The 22,844-nt window shown below is 46.1% G+C and overlaps 1 protein-coding gene across 1 annotated transcript in view; it reads left to right on the top strand.

The window, feature by feature from the left end:
• Positions 1 to 3,661: 3,661 nt before the first annotated feature.
• LOC137522495 (protein FAM163A-like) overlaps positions 3,662 to 22,844 on the top strand; it is an 87,651-nt gene continuing 68,468 nt past the window's right edge. Inside the window, exon 1 of the mRNA XM_068242566.1 lies at positions 3,662 to 3,969. The gene's annotated coding sequence lies outside the window, so the exon portion shown is untranslated. The remainder of the gene's footprint in view (positions 3,970 to 22,844) is intronic.

The following is a 22,844-nucleotide window of genomic DNA, read 5'->3' as shown; positions in this document are numbered from 1 at the left end:
ACCCCAACGTAGACAATGTTTACAAGCTGGGCCCAGGTCATCAGTCTGGTGAAACGGCTGGAAAGCAGAAACCTCTCCTCATTTTTCATTTCTTGTTGTCCCCATGAATAATGATGCTCTTCAGGAAAACCTGAACATAAGCATGTGGGCCCCATGGGTATTTTAATGTATAGAAATGTGAAGTCAGCAAACATGGCAACTGCTGTATTATGCACATCTGTGTATGAGTTTATTTCCATCAAACTGAAAATGTCAGGCAAGCATCTCTACCACAATGATATAATTGTAAAATATCCCTGAAGACACATTTCAAACCTATATTCAGCATTAAAATAGTCAACATTTCAAGGCTAGCCAGAATGCTGGCACTGGATAAATGTCATTACTACTGCATAAGCAAACCTCTATAAACAGCAATCACCAAGTAGCCAGTGTATGAAACTGAACAAATCTATGCAGCTAGACCTGCGGGATTTTCCTGCATTCACCATCATTTGGTGGAAGTATTTGTAGAAAGGCAGATATCAAACCAACAAACGTTGAATGCTGGTAATACCTTTAATGACTGACTATACATGGTTTATTGCAAGCTACCAAAACGTTAAAGAATACTTTAGCCCTATCAAAAATTAAAAAACGGGGGAGCAGGCATGTGTACTAGGCTCTACTCATGCTTACTGTTCCCACCACTCTCCTCCATGCCCCTCCGTTACCTTTTAATAAGTGATTTTCACATGTGAGCATGTTAAGGATTTGCATCCTGGAAATGAGCCATAGATGGGGTCACACTTATTGAAAACTTTGCATGCAACTTCCAAAATAGCGTAAACCTATTTGCCACAGATGCAATGTATCTCAATGACAACACAATGAGGTTGATTCACTAATAAAAATAGCGCAAGTAACCTCCTGTCACTCACACTCTTTAATCAGCGCTCCGTAATTTTAAGACCCTGCACACTACCTGCACAAGGTTCTCCAGCACTAGAGGCTAAGATTCCAAAATGCGCACCCCGCCCCCCCCTCGAACTGTGCTTTCCCCAGTATGGGTAGCAAACGTGCCCCCAGTATTAGCTCCCTCCCCAGTACAATAGCCAGATGTGCCCCCTACAGTATTAGGCAGCTCCTCTGACCTGTATAATATCTATTAGGCAACAGCGCCAGTACATGTAGCAACATTAAGGGTTAGTATAATAGTCATATGTGCCCCACCTTCTCCAGTACAATAGCCAGATGTACCCTCTAATTACCCTTCCCCAGTATAGTAGCCAAATGTGACCCCCTACCACCCCCATATAGTAGCCAGATGTGACTCCTAGCGACCCTCCCAGTATATTAGCCAATAGGGCTTCCCCTACCTCCCCAGTATAGCAGCCAGATGGACTCCCTCTCCCTCCTTACCCAGTACAGTAGCCCAATGGGTTCTTTCTCCCTCCCAACCCAGTACAGTAGCCAGATGGGCCCCCCTCCCTCCCTATTACAATAGCCAGTTGGGCTACCACCCCCATCACAATGACCAAATAGGCTCCCCATCCCCTTTTCCACCTTCCCTTCCCTGGCAACATTAAGGATGACAAAAAGCCCCCCCCCCCCACCCCACTACAATAGCCAGATGGGCTACCACCCTCCCCCATCACAATAACCAAATAGGTTCGACCTCTCTCCACCTAGCCAACATTATGGATAACAAAAAAATCCCCCTTTCCCCGTTACAATACCCAGATGGGCTACCAGCACCCTACCCAAACGCACACACACACACACAATAGCCAAATAGGCTCAGCAGCCGAGCAGTGTGTCAGTACACCAATCCTCCCTGTCACAAAAAATGGTCACAAATGATTGTTTCAGGTGACAGTAGTTGAGATTGTGTCCACAGTGTGACATCATATCCCACTGCTTACTAATGCTAGGTACACATGATGCATTTTTCAGTCCATTTTCCGCTTGATTCTCTTATCTTTTCTTATCAATTTCCATTCACTTCTATGAGAAATCGACCAGAAAAACGATCGGAAATAAAATTGGACACGACAGAAACTATCTATGGAACCATCTATCTAACACAAAATTGTATGGCGTGTACCTAGCATCACTTATGAGATGGTTTACCTAAAACATTGCTGGAGTTAGCCATTGAAAACTACCTATCAGGCTTTGTTCACATCTAAAATCAAAATAGCTGACGGCAGCGTTTTGCCATTTTGAGAGTGATTTTTTTCCTCCCCCCGGCACTTACCTGCGCGCTACGATTTTGTGTAAAACGCTTTGCAAAGCGCTTTTGAAGAGTGATTTCATTTTTCACTTCCTGATGCAAGTCTGGAAGTGAACTCTTTGGCCCGGTTCACATTAGCGTTCGCTATCTGGATTTTCCGGATCTGATCCGGACCGCATACTGTACAAACGGAACGTACATTCCACATAGCAATGCAAAGGCTATGCGGACGTTTACATACGTACGTTCCGTACAGTACGGAGCCGGACCGGATCCGGACTCTTTTCCAACATGCGCTATTTTTTGTGTCCGGATCTCTGGCCCACGCATCCTGACCGGAGCCTGACCTAAGCCTGACCTGAGCCTGACAGCACCATCAGGAACACAGAAACCAATGGGAAACGGAAGGCACAGAACACACTGCCTACAAAAACCTGACGTTCTACCCCACTTCCTATGCGTATCCAAGCGGCCATTTCGGATGGGGACACATGGGCCAAGCATGTCTGGAGTGGAGCAGCAGTGACAGACGTGCTGGAGCTGTTTGGCAGAATATCGGAGGTGGAGGTGATGCCTACAGCGGATGAACCTGATTCTACAGGTGCACCAGGTGCACCTTCTGCTGACCCGAACATTTTTTTATTTATATTTAACTATTTTTTGCCCACGGATCCGGATGGCAGCCTGATGCATTCCTGATACAAACGGACCAGATCCTGATCGGAACCGTACGGTTCTGATCAGGATCAGGTCAGGATCCGATCAGGATCCGGTCCGTTTACTTGCCAAAACGCAAGTGTGAACGGCGCCTTAGACCCAGAAAAGAATAAATACAATGTATTTATTCTTAAAAGCGCGAATACAATCACCGCGAAATCAATTTTGTGAGCGTTTTGCATATACCTTCCATAGTAGCTAAATCGCCCAAAAAATAGTGCAGGCAGCGCTTTGGTCAGCGGAAAGTTGACGAAACGCACAGATATGAACAGTCCCATAAGGATTCATTGCACAAGCGCTTTTAAGGCGATTTTCAAAATCGTCGACGCTTAAAAAATAGCGAAAGCGCCCTAGGTGTGAACAAGCGCTTAATCTAAATAATAACGTGAGGCAGTGCAATGAGCAATGGCAGCACCCAAAACGTTCAGCTTCCATACAAACAGTTATCAACTGATTATTTTACATTCAGGTCCAGATTATTTCCTCTTGTTTATTATGACTGTATCATTTGCGGTTTATCAGTTTGCAGATCCCTCCGGGTGAAGGTCAGGTCAGAGCAGCGACTGCAGCACCATGCGTGACTTCAGCACCGCGGACAGCTCTGGACTCAGGTGGCAGCGCTGGGAGGAACATGATGTCAATGTAACCACACTCAGCGCCTGTGTCAGGGAAATGAAGTGAGCAGCACCAAAAAGGGGTTGGGATCCGTTCATGGACACGAGAGATACTGCCTGGGAATGCTTATTAATGATCAGCCTGTTTGTTTGTATCTGTGATAGGGTGATTGAACGCTTTGCTCAGAGGAAGGGGCAGATCTCTCGATGTTTCCAATATTATTTCACTTCATTGGACAAGTCCTGGAGTTGGGGGAGGGTTGCAAGCAGCAGTACCACATACCCATATATTGTCTGTCTTCCCTGAATGTGGAAGCAGCTGCATCTAGCTGGGAGAAGAGGCAGCACTCCCCAACCTGTGACAGAGGGACAGCAGCAGTGCAACACGGCTTCCAACCCCTACCAGGCTTTCATCAACACAGAGTGAGTTGACTTGTATTTATGCTGAATTCTTGTGGAAATCCAGTGTGCCATATGCATTTGCTGCTGTTATGTGATACCCTTAGGTGTTGCTTCTAGTTTTTCCATGATGCATAGCTCATAACCTATACCTGCTCCTATTTTCTTTTGACCAGACTCTGCTGTATTTGTGTAGTGTTATGCAGTGCTTACCTCCTCCTTATTGCTGCTCTGCTACATATGTGCAGTCAGGGGAGGCTACATTTCTCAGGCATGCTGGATGCTTGACATTAATTCATTCTATAGAGAAGGAATTGGGATACAGAACTCGGCTAGCGGATCTGAGTTCAGGTTTGATGAATTCATGATTGCGGATGGATAAATAATGTGAATAAACTGCAGTGGTGCAGCAGGGCTATAGTTAATGGGGTTAATGCTTACTACACACAGAACATGCAGGAAATAGAGGCTGGAATCAGGAGGAAGTATAATCAAGTCTCACATGCCCTTGTGCCTACTGTATGCTTACTGAAGGCTTCTCCTTGAACTCTGTCTTCGCTGTTCATCTCTTACCTCCAAGCCTCATTGGTTTTAGTTATACAGTGTATGCTCCCTGTAAGATGTGTGATATTGGATAGAGTTTCTAAACCCTTTAATGCGTAACGTGTAATTTTTTTTTTTAATACAACCAGTGTTTGCTAACAGATTCTATTCAATTATTTATATAGCATCAACATCTTCCTACTATGGCAGGGATTAGATTGTGTCCCTCAGAGGGGCTCACAATCTAATCCCTACCATAGTCTTATGTCTATGTATGTATCATGTAGTGTATGTATCGTACTCTAGGACCAGTTTTAAGGAGAAGCCAATTAACGTATCTGTATGTTTTTGGGATGTGGGAGAAAACCAGGGTGCCTGGAGGAAACCTACGCAGACACGGGGAGAACATACAAACTCTGTGCAGATAGTGCCCTGGCTGGGAATTTCGCCAGGGAAACAGAGTGCTAACCACTATTCCACCGTGCGGCCCGCCCAACTAAATTAACTGCGATTCACCCTGAACTTGACCGACGTTGGAGAATCTGATATTTTCCAGGCAAACTGATTCTCTGGTGTGCGATTATTCGGAAACTGCTAATACATGGATCTCAGCAAGCAGGAAGGCCCCGTTCACACTTGCGGTTTTGTCAAAACCGCACCGGATGTCCGGACCGCACCGGAGCCGGACCGGACCTGATCCGTACGGTTCCTATCCGGATCCGGTCCGGATCCGGTCCGTTTGCATCCGGTTTCCGTGCGGTGTGAACACGGTTGCGGTCCGGATCCGGTTTCTTAAGGAGATACCATCCTGTAAATACCTGGGTTCTGGGAGGTCAGCAGAAGGGTCTGGGGTCATTGTTGGAGACAGGTGGACGTGTGGAGACCATCCGTGGATACAGAGACTGCAGTTGGGACCATGGATCCAGGCATTTTTTACTCGTAAACCTGGGAATTCTCTCCTTCCTGTTGTTCGCCTCCTCGTTATCAGACATCAGACATGTTGCTGCCAAAACGAGCTCCAGCATGAAATCGCTGCTGCCCCACTCTTTGAACGCTTGGCCCATGTGGTCCCCATCCAAAATGCATAGGAAGTGGGGTAGAACGTCCGGTTTTTGTAGCCAGTGTGTTGTGCGCTCTCCGGCTCTCATTGCTTTGTATTGGCCGGATGGTGCAGTCCGGCTCCGCTCCGGATACGGCTGCCGGAGGAGCCGGACCAAAAAATAGCGCATGTTGGAACGGACGCCGGAGTCCGGATCCGGTCCGGATCCGGTCCGGCTCCGGTCCGGCAGAACGGACGCATGTGAACGGACGCATAGGCTTTCATTGCTATTGCCGTGCGTCCGTTCCGTCCGTTCTGCAAGCGGTCCGGCTCCGGCACGGCGATTCCGGACGGCCACCGCTAATGTGAACCGGGCCTTAGACTCACCTGACTCATGCCAGACTACACAACAGTTTGCTCATCTTTCCTTGCTTATTATACTTATTGACGCATGCATCACAAATGCCAGTAAACTGTGCGTAAGTTTTCCCAGGGTGTCCCATTTGTTCATTGTGTAGATCCTCCCAGTGGCACAACAGTGGGGGATACAGAGGTTGTGAGCTCACCAGAGCCATTGGACCAGAAGAGCCCATCAGGGGCCCACCCTTAAGCGCAGTATTAGCTCTTCAATGGTGCTACACTGGTAATGATCTTCTAAGTATGCTATGAATAGTGGTAATTATTAACAAACTGTACCCCTCTGCTTACACCTCTTATAAGGTGGATGTCCTTGCCAGGTTTTGTTGTGCCATATAAGGAAGGCTTGGGGGGCCGAATGTAAAACTTTGCACTGGGGCACTAAGCTCCTTAGCTACGCCACTCTATCCTCCATGTTTGAGGCTTGGTCTCTACAAGACCTCTGAAGGTGTCCTGTGGTATCTGGAACCAGGACGTCAGCAATAGTTGCTTTAAAGGGAACCCAAGGTGAGAGGGATATGAAGGCTGACATCTTTATTTCATTTTATATAATGCACATTGCCTGGCTGTCCTGCTGATCCTCTGCCTTTAATACTTTAAACCATAGACCCTAAACAAGCATGCAGATCAGATGTCTATGAAAAATCTGACAAGATTAGCTGCATGCCTGTTTCAGGTGTGTGATTGAGACCCTACTGACCAGAAAGATCAGCAGGACTGCCAGGCAACTGGTATTGTTCAAAAGTAAATAAGTATGGCAGCTTTCATGGGTCTCACACCTGGGGTTCCTTTTAAAATGAACCTAAAGTCAATGAAAAAAAGCCAGTTTGACCTATCTAGGGCTTCTACCGGCCCTCTGCAGCTGCTCTGTGCTTGCACCGGGACAAACCGATCCTATGGTCCCCTCAGCTACCCACTTTCATTTTGGGCGCCTCAGCCAGCTGATGGCCACTGTGCCATTGTGCACATTCTCATTCATGCTCCCGTTGCCACGAAAATGTTGTGGGGGACCAGAGAATCGGTTTGTTACGGCGCGGGCACAGGGCGGCTGCAGGGAGCCGGTAGAAACTCCAGATAAATTAAACTGGCTTTTTTTTTATTGAGATTAGGTTCACTTTAAGTGCTGTACCACACTGTTGGTATGTAGGGATACATAAAGTCTGCAGAAATCTGTATCTGTATCTTTTTTTCCATTGCACCATTGCGTGCATGCTCATTTTAGGCACTTTCAGCAAAGTTCAGGGTTGAGATTTGGCACTATGGCTGATCTGTACTGTGTAGTACCACACGCCTTTCTCTCAAGGCCAACGTTACATTTTGCATCATTTTATGCTCTTGGAGGGGTTGGGCCATGAAGACTAAGTTTAGTATCTGCGTGAGTGAGCCCTAGGTGTCCAAGTCGGTATCATCAGTTCACTGACCCTGCTATCAGTTCACTATTTGACCTTTTTTAATTTAGTTTAGGTACATGTTAACGATTGCACACTGGGAACACCCCACAAGGTGGGTTGCAACAGGGGCAACCAACCATTTGAGGCAGGCGGAGACAATGAACTCGACTTCACTCGGGTTGTCCCAACAGGACTGGATATGGTCGATCAGTACCGTGCTCAATGCTTTTGGCTGTTGGTAGTGTGGCACTTGTATTGGCCTGAGGAAGCAGGCTCAGACCCCTGAAATGCGTTGCCTGTGCATAATAAATCTTATTGTCTTATCTGACTATCGTCATTGATGTAAGCCACCTCATTTTTCTACGTTTTATTTGATTTTAACCTAATTTTATCTTTACCTGGGTGCCTCTTTACCCTTATTGTGTGCTCATGGAATGGGGACTGGCACTGTTGCACCTGGATAGGGAGCAACAAGAAAGTTGACCTAGGGGCAAAAAGATTATAAATCTGGCCTTGATTGGTCGTGGCCCTGTGGGAATATACATGGCACTCTAGCTAGTTTTTTTAAAGCTATTTTCACACTTTGCGTTGCGGTACTCTCCCGCGCCGCAGCTCCTTGCAGGGGCAATGTAAATGTATGGTGGCAAAGTCGATACAAGGCCATTACAGACTCTGTAGTGTGTTGCCACATGAACCATGCCTAGCGCAGTAAATGCCCGATTGTGGTATTGGCTCTGTGCGCAGGTGATGATACCAGCAGAGAGTATGTCACCGAGCGGGGGCGGGGCTATGCATATTACACTGTTGGCGCACTCTGACGCAGGGTAATATGCATAGGGGAATGGTGCGTTGTGATTGCTCTGCCACGGGCACTTCTGCCTCTACAACAATTGCACTGCACCTTATGTAAAGATAGCCTCATGCAAAAAAAAATGTAAAACTAATAACGACCTATGTTTATCTATTTCATCTAGAGTGAAATAATAGTGTACGCAGGTGTTCCCAGTTTCTAATCTAAAATAGGAGGAACAGGGTGAGGATGGATTGGACAGTCACAGTCATTTATCCAGGGCTGCATTAGTGTGAAAAATGAGCTTTCATGTTGAATGAAGAGATTACTGTAAGTGTGTAAGGGGTTTCCTGGCTTACCTGGGGAGGGGCGTGGAAGCATTTTAACCAAGCAATATTTTACGTTTGTTAACTGTCAGTGTTTAGAACCATGACGGCTCACGACATAAAACTGTCATGCGTGATTATAAAATACATGTAGGACGGTTTCATTTAATAATGAACCAGAGCACATGCAGGTAACACATTTGCATTATGTAAAACTGCTACATCTGCGCCTTTCCTATATTTAAATAGAATCTGTAATGTAAAAAACCCCTATGTGGGATACTTACCTCGAGATGAGGACGCCTCTGAATCCTAACAAGGCTCCCCCCGTCCTCCTTCATCCCTCCGATTAAGCGCCGGGACCCCCGAAGTGCGGTGGGGTAAATGTTTTGCTACAGCGATCATGCACAGGCGTACTAGCGCCTCTTCATTCGCGTAAGGCGAAAATAGCCAAACCTGATCGTATCCACTCGGGTTTGGCTAGGCGCGAGTCCTTTGTGCACTAGAGCGGATACGATTGGACTCGGCTGTTTCCACCTAGCCTGAACGAAGATCCGCTAGCCATCCTGTGCCTTCGCCGCAGCTCTGGTGACTCTCGATCCCCTTCGGTGTAGATGCTGACCTCATCAGGTCGGCATCTACTGCGCCTGTGCGAGCGACGCTATCAATCACTCATACATGGTCTAGAGTGTTCTGTGCAGGCGCAGTAGTTCTGTGCCTGCGCAGAATACTTGAGACTTCCTGCAAGTGATTGACAGCGGCACTCATGCGCTCAGGGCGCCGGCTTCCAAGGGGGCGCCTATAGCTGGCTACCTATACTGAGGGCACCTACACCTGACTTCCTATACTGGGGGCATCTATAGATTGCTAGCGTTACTGAGGGCACCAACACCTGGCTATCTATACTGGAGGAACCTACACCTGGCTACCTATGGGGGGGAGACCTTCAACTGACTTCCTATACTGGGGGCACCTATGCTTTGCTACCTATATTGAGGGCACCTACACGGGAGATCCTATACTGGGGGCACCTATACCTGGCTACCTACCTATACTGAGTCTGAGGGTGTTTTTTTTTGGGGGGGGGGGCACTGTGACTGTAACACATGGTGCAAATTGTTGGTGCTGTGCTATCATTGCAAATGGAGGGGGTGGGGCTAACTGTCCCACTGATGGAGGATGAAGGGGGGCACAAAAATCAGGTTTCGCTCAGGGCACTGTAAAACCTAAGGCCAGCCCTGCATGCAGGCTCAGTAGATGCCGACCTGGCAGTTAAGTAAAGGTTATTTTTTTTTTTAGCCTGATGATTTCTTTAAAGTTTACCTTAGACTAGTAAAATAAAAAAATGTATACATACCTGGAGCTTCCTCCAGCCCCCTTCAGGCTGATCGGTCCCTTGCCGTCTTCCCAGGCCACCTGGATCCTCCGCTAGGCAGCCCAGTAATTCCACCAGTCAGGGCATACTATGCTTACGCAGCCTGGCTGTGCGCCCCAGTCGCTGGTAGAGTTCTGGGCCTGCGCCTAAAGCTCCCAGTGGCAGGAGCGTGACGAGGGAGCGTGTGCAGCCAGACTGTGCCTGCACCAACTGGCGGAAATTACCGGGCTGCTTAGCGGAGGATCCAGGCGCCCTGAGAAGATGGTATGCATATTTATTTTACTTGTCTCGGGTTTCCTTTTTTCCTTTAGTAAAAATACCACAATTAATTAAATCGCTTAATTTCCAATATTAATTTAGAAATTATTTAGTCAGTGGTTGCCCATTGTAAAATTGTTCCTCATCCCGATTTAAAAATTTATCATAGACGAAAATATCTTTAGTGCTGACAGGTGCAGCTCTGCGGAATGTTTGGGTCTGAGAATAATGGAGCCAGTAAAAATAATGTCTGGTCTTCCAAAATGCTTTGGGAGGAGAATTCAGCATAGCGAACCAGCCCAGGCATCCCTGGGATAGTGGGGGTAATGATAATAAAAATATTTTTATAGCATTTGTATCCTTGGTGAATCTAAGCGCTGTGACCTTGCGTTCTGCAGTCTCAAAGGCTCGGGAACAGAGGTGGGTTTTTTGCCTTTTCTTAAAGCTGTCCAGAGATGGAGCCTCTCGTATTGATTGCGGAAGTCAGTTCCATAGAGTAGGGACTGCATAGGAAAAGGCCCATACACCAAATGTTTTTAAGTGGATCCTGGGAATAACCAGATTCATCTGATTGGCATAGCGGAAGGTGGGTGGAGGGACGTGTAGTTCTAACAGATCCACTATGTACTTGGGTCCTATGTGGTTTAGAGCAGTGGTCCTCAAACTATGGCCCGTGGGCCGAATGCGGCCCTCTGATGCTCTTTCACTGGCCCCCAAACACAAAATGTATAACTTATAGATGTGGCCCACTGCACCTTTAAATTTCGGCAGCCCGCATATAGAATAGCAGTGCTGGCACCACCCATCCACATACTGCAGAAGCCAGCGAGCAGTAATTTGCTGGCTTCCAATTCTATTTTGTATCAGGTGACACTGCTGTCCAACTGGACGGCAGGTTGTCACCTGGGTATGCTTCACTGTCTGGTGCACAAAGACGTTCTTCAGACGCCACATAACTGAATGGCTGCTGCTTGGAGTTATCCTCCATGCATGATTGGGGGGAATCAATACCTAGATTCAGTGATTTAATCATTTTATGCATGTTCTGGCCCCTCCAGCAGTCTGAAGTATGTTGACCCGGCCCTTGACCAAAAAAGTTTGGGGACCCCTGGTTTAGAGCCTTGAATGTCAGCAGGCAGATTTTAACTCATATTATTATTATTATTAATAATATATAAAGCATCAACATATTCTGTGTCGCTGATATACAGCAATATATAGCTATAGGAAGTATATCTGAGGGCTGGAACCGACTAGGTTTTTTTTTTTAGTTTTGTTTTTTGAGTGTTTAGGAAGCGCTTTAACCTCCCTGGCGGTAAGCCGCTGCGGCGGATTGCTCAGGCCCTGTTGGACCGATTTGTACACTTTTTTTTTGTTGCACGCAGCTAGCACTTTGCTAGCTGCGTGCATAGCTTGATCGCCACCGCTCGCTGCCGATTCGCCGCTACCTAGTGGGCCCCCCCCCAGACCCCGTGCGCAGCCTGGCCAATCAGTGCCAGGCAGCGCTGTGGGGTGGATCGGGACTCCCTCTGACGTCACGACAACATCCCGATCGTCGCCATGGCGACGGGGGAAGCCAAACAGGATTTCCTGTTTGCGTTGATCGCCGGAGGCGATCGGAGGGGGTGGGGGGATGCTGCTGCACAGCGGCTATCATGTAGCTAGCGCTAGGCTAGCTACATGATTGAAAAGAAAAAAAAAATTAAAGTGCTGTGCTGCCCCTGGCGGTTTTAATAGACCACCAGGGAGGTTAAATCTCTAGCGATTTCCCTAAACACTCTGCCAATGTAAATGGATGGGACAGATTCCACTGGAGTGATTGTGATTAAGGAAATCGCAATCAGAGGACATGCAGCATTTTGGGAATGTTTCCATTGTAATGAATTGTATAGGAGCAGGGAAATTGCTCCCAAAATTACTTGCAAAACGCTATCACAAATCGCTAGCGATCTCGATAGCACTTTGCGCTTTGTAGTGGGCAGGGCCGGATTTGTACTTTCCAGCGCCCTAGGCCGGCTGTCACCAACTGCCCCCCCCCCCCCATTCTGTCCAACTCTGACTAGTTTGAACGGGCCCCCCCCTCTGTTTTGCTGCTTTGCCCCATTCAACAAAGAAGCAGTGCATGCTCTGTCCACTCCATGTAATTTTGCGCTCCTGTCTGCATGCACAGCAGGCGATAGTGTTCTGGGCTTGCATACTTCAGAAATAATGCTCATGTATGAGCACTCAGCAGCACTTGTCAAGTACACATACCCATAACACTACCTCGGCTCCTGTGCACATGCATACAGGAGTGCAAAATCACAAGGAGCCCCAGTGAACAGCGCCGCTTCTTTGTCCTCTGTGCTACTTGCTGCCGTCAGAGCCACAAATAGGGGACAGTGCAGAGAAGCCCATCCAAAACAGAGAACAGGTAAGTAGAAGGATCCGATACTAGACACACTGGCATAGATGTAGTGTAATGCTAGGTACACATGATGCAATTTTCTGACAGATTTACTGTCAGGTCGATTATTTCCATCATGTCCGATCTAATTTCAACTTTTCGATCAATTTGCTGTTCACTTCTATGAAAAATCATTCAGAAAATTGATTGGAAAGCAGATCGGATATGTTGGAAATGGTCGATCTGACAGTAAATCTGTCAGAAAATTGCATTGTGTGTACCCAGCATAAGCTCAGGTGTACTTTACACAGTGACAATTTAGCGCTTAAAGGGACTCCGAGCTCAGAGTAAAAATAAAATTTGAACTTACCCTGGGCTTTCTTCATCCCAGCCCTGGTCGGGACGTCCCACGCCGGCCTCCTGGCTCTTCTCCCGGCGGCTGTCCGCATAGCGCGTACAGGCCGGTCCCCCGGGCGACACTGGTGAGTGTCGGGCCTTCTCCTTCCGTATACGTCACAAATGACGTCACACGCCGGCCGCCGCGCGTCATGACGGCGGCCGGCGTGACAGCACGGCGCATGCGCGGTTTAATCGCACATGCGCCGTACTGTCACGCCGGCCGCCGTCATGACGCGCGGCGGCCGGCGTGTGACATCATTCGTGACGTATACGGAAGGAGAAGGCCCGACACTCGCCAGTGTCGCCCGGGGGACCGGCCTGTACGCGCTATGCGGACAGCCGCCGGGAGAAGAGCCAGGAGGCCGGCGTGGGACGTCCCGAGCAGGGCTGGGATGGAGAAAGCCCAGGGTAAGTTCAAATTTTATTTTTACTCTGAGCTCGGAGTCCCTTTAAGACAGATCTTAAAATCAGTCAGCAGGAAGTTTTGTAACAGAATAACACTTTTTATTGGCTAACCAAAAGAAAAACAGTGAGCCTTTGGTTAATGAGCCGTCTTCAGACTTTGTTACTGTATACAAGATGTTAGGCACACAGCTATATATACAGTCAGCAGGAGATCCATTGATTGTTTTGTAAATGGAAATAAATGTAACACAGTTGTCATTCTGTTTCAAAACATCTTGCTTTCACTGATGGTCAACACAGTACTTTGCTGGCAAAAAAAAGCCAGGAAAGAGTTAAACTGTAGCACAAACAATGTTGTTGACATTCTCTAGGAGAAAAAAAAAAAGCCTTAAATTTAACAGATCTGAGGTCTTTAACAGCACTGACCTACTAGTAATAAACTAACATCAGTCAGGGAGGGGGAGAGCTGCTAATTCCTGCCCGTGAATGCGTGCTGAATGAAAAAAACTAATCGGAACTCAAGAGTTCTGCTACTTGAGCCCATATATTTTTCTTCTCACAGCAGATTGTTTGTCCCCTCTCATCATACAGGTGACAGCAGATGCTGACTGCCATAACACACACTTTGCACAAGTAAGAGAGATGCAGGAATCTCTGGAATTCAGGCAGACCAGAGCAAAGCAGGAGAGGTGATTTACTTTGACATGTGACCTCTTATCTCTCCAAGTCCTGCGCCCTGCTGATTTTTATCGCCCTAGGCAAGGGCCTCTGTGACCTTCCCAGAAACTCGGCCCTGGTAGTGGGTTCCAGGCCTGATACTGAAAGCAGAAATATTCAATCCTGCATGGCGACTGTCCTATCATATGTGTAGCTTGTCTCCACCTGCATCCCCGACAATCTCTGTCCCCCACTCTGAAGACAATCAGTGGTTATGTGGTACCGGTACCAGAGTGGTTGTGACTTGAGTATGAGTTTTTGGGCTATGCTTGAGAAGCGATCCGCAGTACTTTTAATGTGTTTTTTAGGTGAGGTTTTTTGCTTTGCACAATTTTTGTTACTAATGAAGCATGGTATGAAATGAACCCCTTCCCCCTTGAGCTATTGCACTTTTTTTTAATATAATAAAAGCAGAAAAATTACCGTAAATTTGGGTATCCTGAATAATTTGCTGCAGTCTACTATATGTCACTACAGTGCCTCTGTAGGTATTGGTGTGAAATCTTCTGAAGTGCAGTATTGTCTGTGTGTACACTTGACATGGGGATAGACTGCCATATGGGTGATACAGTGGTAGACATGCAGCTGTAGTGTGATAGTAAGTGCAGCGCCGCGGATCGCCCTCTTCTGGTCCGTATTTGTAGAGATAACAGATGGGCCTCCTGGCTGTTGGCCACGCACAGACGCCGGCCCTGCCTTTAATGCAGAGCTGCTGTTTGTACACAATGCATGTAGAAACGTGTGCTAAACATACCATCATATCGCTGTCTTGTTCTGAAGCCACATAAATAAGACATGCTCTATAAATTAAAGTGTGACAGGAAATCAATAATGCTCAGGCCAGAGGTGACGCTATCAATCATTCTGTCGCATGGCTTTTGGAGAGCAGAAGATCACTAGCTTTAGTAGAACGCTCCACATGTTAAATAGCTTGTAGATAGTATAAATATGAAAGGCTCTAGTGATGCACCTTAATCCAGGGGCTACCTTTATTTTTTTCTATTTTGTGGTCGCATATGCAAATCACAATTCAGAGACCTAAGACGTCGGATTTTAAAAAAATATACATACCTGGGACTACCTCCAGCCCAACTCCCCCCCCCCCAGGCTGATTGCTTCATCGCTGTCCTCCTCCACCGCCTAGATCATCCGCAATTCAACCTAGAAAATCCTCCAGTCTGGGGTGCTCTGCGTATTTGTGGCCCACTGTGTGCGCGTCCCTGTTGCTGCACATGGGCAGTACTACTGTTCAGGTGGAGAACACTACAGGGCAGCGCGTTAGGCCGGACTGCTTCTGTACCAATTGGCCACGGCTGGAGGACTTTCTTGGGTGAATTGTGGACGATCCAGGTGGCTGGAGGAAGCCCCAGGTATATGTATATATATATATATATTATTATTTTTTTCCCCCTTCTCTGGTACACTTAAGGACTAGGGGATTTTCCTATGATCGGTGCTGCGTGGGAGCCCGCAGCACCGATCAGGATTGAGCCAGGGCGACCAGACTTCCCTCCTTTTTTCCCCGGCTGTTTCTGCTTAGCGGGGGGGGGGCTCCTCAAAGCCCCCCTCCGCAGCGATTTCCGCCCACTCTGCCCTTACCTACCTCTCCCGCAGGCTATGGGCTGCACAGAAAAAAAATTGCAAATTTCCATCGAAGGACAATCATTAGCATTAAAATTGGCTTCAAAAGTGCTGAAAAAATCTCTAGTGAATGCGATCGGCGATTCCAGTGGGCCCCATCGCTAACTGATGCTCATGTGAGCATTCAGCATGCTAAGCAGTACAGTATTGCTGTGCGTGTTCAGGTAAAATACACATGTTGCATGCAGTGACCTTTGCCATTTGTTTCTCTTATTACTGTGCTAACATTATTAATATTATGTATTTTGTGGTCAAGGCAACATAATGGGCCTGCGAGCATTGTATAGGGGAAGGAAAAGGATGAAGTCACAGAGCAGCTAACCACAGACAGAAATCTATATTTTTTTTAGGAAGGCTCAATCCCCACCCCACCTTGGGTTTCGGTCTCTGCACTGCGATTTAGAGACTGCTTAAAAAATATGTGGGAGGAAATTAGAGCACCCGGAGGAAACCCACACAGACACAGGGAGAACCTACAAAATCAATGCAGGTAAAACGCAGACAACCTCATGCAAAAATGCAAACGCAGGAAATAAGCGCAGCGAAAACAGTGAAAAAGCATATATGTTTAAACACGTGTTTTCACAGTTAGAAGTGTGGTCCGCCTTAAAGGGAACCTGAAGTGAGAGGTATTTGGAGGCTGGCATATTTTTTTGTTTTTTTAACCACTTCAGCCTTCAGTGTTGTTTCACCTTATCCTTTCGAGCAACTTTCACATCCCATTCCTTCACCAATAACTTTATAACTGCTTATCACAATTAAATTATCTATATCTTGTTTTTTTCCACCACCATTTAGGCTTTCTTTGGGTAGTACAATTTGCTACGCATTATTTTATTATAAATCCATTTTAACAGTAATATTAAGAAAAAAATTGAAAAAAATCATTATTTCTCAGATTTTGGCCTTCATATTTTTAAAATAATACATGCTACCATAATTAAAACCCACGTATTTTATTTGCCCATTTGTCTTGGTTATTACATCGTTTAAATTATGTCCCTATCACAATGTATGGCGCCGATATTTTATTTGGAAATAAAGGTGCATTTTTTCAGTTTTGCGTCCATCACTTCTTACAAGCCCATAATTGAAAAATAACAGTAATATACCTTTTTGACATGCATATTAAAAAAGTTCAGTCTCTAAGGTAACTATTTATGTTTGTTTTTTTTAATTGTGCAAATATATAAATATTTATTTATTTTTTACCAAAAAACTAATTGTGTAACTATGGGGAGTGTGGGAGGTAAGGGGATAGATACTTTTCAAAGTAAAAAAAAGTGTCGTTTTCTGGAAATTTTTATTTCCAGATGCAATTTTACTATTTGGCCGCAAGATGTCCTTGCAATTCACTTCTGTATGCATAGAATTACTGCGCAATATGGAAGTAATGCGTGACCGTGAGAGCCCTGGCATGGTGAAAGACAGAGTCGTCTCGTAGACGGCGTCGGTCTTTCATACGGGGACTTAGATCAATGAATGGGAACTGTGTCTCTGGGCTAACCGGCGGTGGGAGCGCGCACAGGAGCTTGGGTGTAGCAGCTACGTCCAAAATGCTAGTTAAGCAATACCAGTTGCCTGACTATCCTGCTGACCCTCTGCCTCTATTACTTTTAGCCATAGACCCTGAACAAGCATGCAGCAGATCAGGTGTTTCTGACATTATTGTCAGATCTGACAACATTAGCTGCATGCTTGTTTCTGGTGTTATTCTGACATTGCTGCAGCCAAATAGAACAGCAGGGCTGCCAGGCAACTAGTATTGTTTGAAAGTAAATAAATATGTCTGCCTGCATATAATGTACTTCTTGCTTCAGGTTCCCTTTAAATACTAAAAGTTCTCCCTCCTCTTTGTAGTCCCTTTCCACACACTCTTAAGGACTTAAGGGGGGTTAAGGTTAGGCAACGGGGCTGAAGTGGTTAAGGTTAACCTCTTGAGGACTGCAGGGCTAAACCCCCCTAGTGACCAGGCAATGTTTAGTTTAAAAGGCCATTGCAGCTTTAAGGCCAAGCTGCAGGGCCGCACAACATAGCACACGAGTGATTCCCCCCCCCCCCCCCCCTTTTCTCCCCACCAACAGAGCTCTCTGTTGGTGGGGTCTGATCGCTCCCCCCATGTTTATTTTTTTTTAATAAATATTTGTGTTGCCGTTTTTAAAAAAAAAAACCCTCTTCCTTTAAATCCCTTCCCTCCCTCGCTCCCTCCCTCCCCACAGCCGGCCAATTACGGCGATCGGCTGTCATAGGCTTCTGCCTATGAGAGCCGATCGCTCTCTTGTCCCCCAGGGGGACAGCCGTGTCACACGGCTGTCCCCAGTGCAGCGCTGCTGCTGATCGCAGCGCTGCACAGAGTAAATAGACGGCGATCACGCCGTCTAACAGTCTCCTGAGCGGCAATAGCCGCTCGGAGACTGAAGGCGGGGCGGAGCTCCGCCCCCCAAGCAGGAGATGCGTGGGCAGCCTGCGCGCGATCTCCTGCAAAACAGAGCCCCAGGACTTTACGCCAATTGGCGTTAGGCGGTCCTGGGGCTGCCGCCGCGGCCACGCCTGCCGGCATGACGCGGTCGGCAAGAGGTTAAGCAGCAGGGGTGGAGTGGTTAAGGTTAGGCAGCAGGAGTGGAGTGGCTAAGGTTAGGCAACGTTGGTGGAGTGGTGAAGGTTAGGCACGGGGGTGGAGTGGTTAAGGTTAGGCAGGGGGGGGTGGAGTGGGTAAGGTTAGGCAGCAGGAGTTGAGTGGTTAAGGTTAGGCACAGGGGTAGAGTGGTTCAGTATTGGGCATAGGTGGAGGGAGGGTTCAGTGTGAGAGTGGACAGGGGTATAGTTATACATTGTTTGGTCCCAGCAATTGCATCTCCTCCACTTCCTGATTCGATTTCAGGTGTCCTGCAGCTAACCAATCACCATGTGGCATTAGTCCCGGCATGGTGATTGGCTGGCTACAGAACACCTGCAAACTTATCAGGAAGTGGAGGAAACATGATTGCCAGGAGCTTGTCTTGTATAATAATGCTAGATGCCATGAATGACATCTTGTTATGTCCTAAAACGTTAAATAATGTTAATTTCAAGATTTCATTACTAGTATCACCCTGCCCCTTAATTTTGTGGTGCTATTTTTTAAATGTACGCTTATTTTCGAATGGGTTAAGGGATAGGACAGTAGTAAAGGAAAGCTGTGTATGAGATGGTAAAGTGGTGGTCAGTAGTGAAAGTGTACTAAGTGAGATAGTATGCTTGCTTAACCATTTCAGCCCACGGGGATTTTTCACCTTATGCATCAGAGCAATTTTCAACTCCCATTCATTCGCTAATAACTTTATCACTACTTATCACAATTTATTGATCTATATCTTGTTTTTTCCGCCACTAATTAGGCTTTCTTTGGGTGGTACATTTTGCTAAGAATTATTTTTTTTATAAATGCATTTTAACAGGATTAATAAGAAAAAAATGGAAAAAATGCATTATTTCAGTTTTCGGCCATTATAGCTTTAAAATAATCCACGCTACCATAATTAAAACATATGTATTTTATTTGCCCATTTGTCTCGGTTATTATACCATTTAAATTTTGTCCCTATCACAATGTATGGCGCAAATATTTTATTTGGAAATAAAGGTGCATTTTTTCCGTTTTGCGTCCATCACTATCTACAAGTTTATTACTTAAAAAATGTTTGTATGCTTCAAATGCATATATAAAAAGGTCAGACCCTTAGGTAACTATGTATGTCTTTTTTTTGTAATTTTTTTTTTCCATTAAAAATTTTATTTGGGTAATTTTTTGGTGTGGGAAATAAACAGTTAATTTTTAATGTTGTTATATGTGTAAATTGTAATGTAAAAAATATGTAGATGTAGTTTTACTATTTGGCCACAAGATGGCCACCTTCATTTTTTCTTTCCCTCCTTGTGAAGCACAAGCGCTAAGCGGAAGTACAAGGGGGATGCGGAAATTTTGATGCGCAGAAAAACTGAAGCCTCTTGTAAGACACGGATCGGTGATCGGGAACCATGTTCCCGTTCACTGATCCCAGGGCTACCGGGGGACACCACGGGGGTGCGATCGCGCACAGGAGCACGCCAAAGCGCGGCTTCACAGCAGAGCAGCCGCTCGGACGTGAGCTTCACGTCCGGGCGGCATAAATGGTTAAAGAAGGTGAAATTTTAGGTTTGCGTCTGAAAAGGGTAAGTGTGGGTAAGAGGTGGAGGTGTTGAGGGAGGGAGTTCCAGAGGAAGACAGAGAATCTAGAAAAGTCTTTGTAAATAGGAGTGAGAAGAGGTGACCAGAGCGGAAGGCAGGAGAATTACGTTAGCAGAGCGGAGATTGTAGGATGGTATCTGGAAAAAATGATAATGAAATTGAATCTCTGTGAGGAGCGTATAAATGAATATGCATAACTAATGTTTAGTTTTTTAAGAGACCACCACCTTCCTATTTTTTAAATATTTTTACTTTTTTTATCATTTTAAGTGCCTCTCATATACACACACTGGCACTGCGAATAGGTTCTTGTCCAGAGCCTGGTGGCAGGGAGGCCTTTACTACCTACATCAGAGAACCAGGCAGCAGTGGTGACACTACTACACACGGGGGTTGATTCACAAAACGGTGCTAACTGTTAGCACGGCTGTTAGCATGGCTTTTCGCGCATTTTAGTGTGTTTTTGCGTGAAAAACCGATCGTGTGCAAAAATTCGCGTTCTTGCGTTAACGCGATATTTTTTTATGCATTAACATTCTCGTTCGCGCAATAACGCAAATTTATCGCGCGAATGCGAATTTTTGCATGCGATAACCATTATCACGTGAAATTTCGCGCAAAGCACTTTACACAGCGTGCTAACAGCACCGTTTTGTGAATCAAGCCCAAGGTCCTACGCTGACATCCTTATCTTTATGATGCTCTGTGCATGTCCCTCTGCGTCCCGTGTCTGCATGCAAGGTCATGTTACCGATGATCTCACTCACCCACAATGATCCTGAAAGGCAGACCAAGGCATTTCTGCTGAAGCACTGCCCATTGGTAGTGAGATTATACTAAATGCCACAGATTTCGTTTTTCAGACTATGTGACGCAACATAAAAAAAGTATACAAAGCCAACATCATCCTTTTCCTGACAAACCTCCTCGCTAAAGTCCATGATCATCTCGGGTGAACATTCTCTAGATTCTAGCATGTGTATGAGACCAGAATGCCTTAGGCAGGGAACACTCTTGTCCCTGCAGAAAAGCATCACTTTTCTGCCTTCTGCAATACTACGTTTTGTTTTTTCTGTGTTTGCATTTTCTTGGGTGCGTTTTATATGCGTTTTTTCATGCGTTTCCATTATGCGTTTTTAATGAAAGTGAAAAACATAATTTTCCCCTTTTTTTATAAAAAAAAAAAAAAAAAAAAAAGCATGCGATTCTCACAACGCATGCAGAAAGAAAGAACTAGTTGAGTGATTTTAAACACACCAAAAAATGCATTGCAAACTGCACAGCAATGCAATCTTTGGTGTGTCCACCATAGATTTACATTATATGCGAATTTGCATGCGTTTCCTGCTCTGCAGCAAAATGCATACAAGTCAAATAAGTGTGTTCCCTGCCTTAATGTACTCTGTAAAGCACTGCGCACAAATAATTCTGTTATCTTTGAAGCTTATGCCTTACCCATCCTCAGGGCCGGATTTACCATAAGGCACTGTAGGCATGTGCCAGGACATCTGTACCTATAGTCTCCAGTGAAGTAAATCCGGGCCTGCCCATTCCATTGTTTCTGGTGCCTGTAAGCATTGCAGTAACGTCTCGGAAAAATCTTCCAAGAGACCTAGGGCCATATTTGCTAAATATGCGCAGAGAGCGAATGGTATTTTTACTGTTGCTTTTGCCAACTATGTAATGCACACTGCCCAGTTTGTGTACCCTGTGTTGCCCAGGTAATGCGTACATTGCTAAAGTAATGCAAATTATGTTACTTTCATATTGCGCATTACCCTTGTTACACGGGATGCATAATGCTTGCTATGTAGTCAGCGTAAGTAATGGTAAAATTCCTGTGTGCTCCCTGCAGGTTAAGCATTAGGTTTTTTTTAGGTTCTTAGAAGGGGGTTAGGGTAAAGCTGGCCACTAATGGTCCAATTTCTAGCGAAAAATCGTTCGAGCGATCAGAAATTCTGATCGGACGAAAAATCGTTCACTACACCATCAACTAACCAATCTTTGCTTACTATCTATCACGACCACCAAGAAAATCCAAATTTTCGTTCGTCGAAAATTCATTCGGGCAACATTATTTTCACTCGTTTATAATCGATTGTGTCCACCAATGGAGATTATTTACAACCAATCCGATCAGAATTTCTGATCGCTCGAACGATTTCTCGCTAGAAATTGGACCGTTAGTGGCCAGCTTAAAGGGAACCTTAACTGCCGTGGAAAAATAAATTCACTTACCTGGGGGCTTTCCCAAGCCTCCTGCAGCCGTCCTGTGCCCGCGCCGGTCCTTCGGTGCCCTCCGGTCTCCCTCCGCCGCTAAGTTTCGTTTTCGGACGACTGCCAGTCGTCCTCGGGCCACTTCCGCATTCCTCATCATAAACTGCAGTAAAGCGCGTCCGCATGACGCGTTTGGCGTCATGCACATGACGCGTTTGGCGTCATGCGGACGCGCTTTACTGCAGTTTACGACGAGGAATGCAGAAGAGGCCCGAGGACAACTGGCAGTCGTACGAAAACGAAACTTAGCGGCGGAGGGAGACCGGAGGGCACCGAAGGACCGGCGCGGGCACAGGACGGCTGCAGGAGGCTTGGGAAAGCCCCCAGGTAAGTGAATTTATTTTTCCACGGCAGTTAAGGTTCCCTTTAAGGCATTAGGTTGAGAGTTCATTTTAGACACTAGGAGGGAAGGATTAAAGTGAGAATGGGTACAGGGTACTGCATAGCAAAATATTGGTAATCTAAATTACCTATATTTGTTAGTAATGGCACCACTTGGCGTCCAACTCATGCAGCAGTGCCGCAATACATACTGTATATACTCGCGTATACGCCTAATTTTTCAGCACAAAAAATGTGCTGAAAAGTTACCCCCTCGGCTTATAGGTGAGTCAGTTGAGCAGAATGGATGGTGGAGCAGGTTTTGTTAATGGCAGAGGAGCATAAGCATTGTGCACTAGTGATCCTGCTCTTGCCAGCTGGCTCCGTTGTCTGTGCCCCGCTTTCCC

This window comes from Hyperolius riggenbachi, chromosome 6 (genome assembly GCF_040937935.1).
Source record: "Hyperolius riggenbachi isolate aHypRig1 chromosome 6, aHypRig1.pri, whole genome shotgun sequence".
NCBI lineage: Eukaryota > Metazoa > Chordata > Amphibia > Anura > Hyperoliidae > Hyperolius > Hyperolius riggenbachi.
This window is presented reverse-complemented; position numbering and strand designations above follow the sequence as displayed.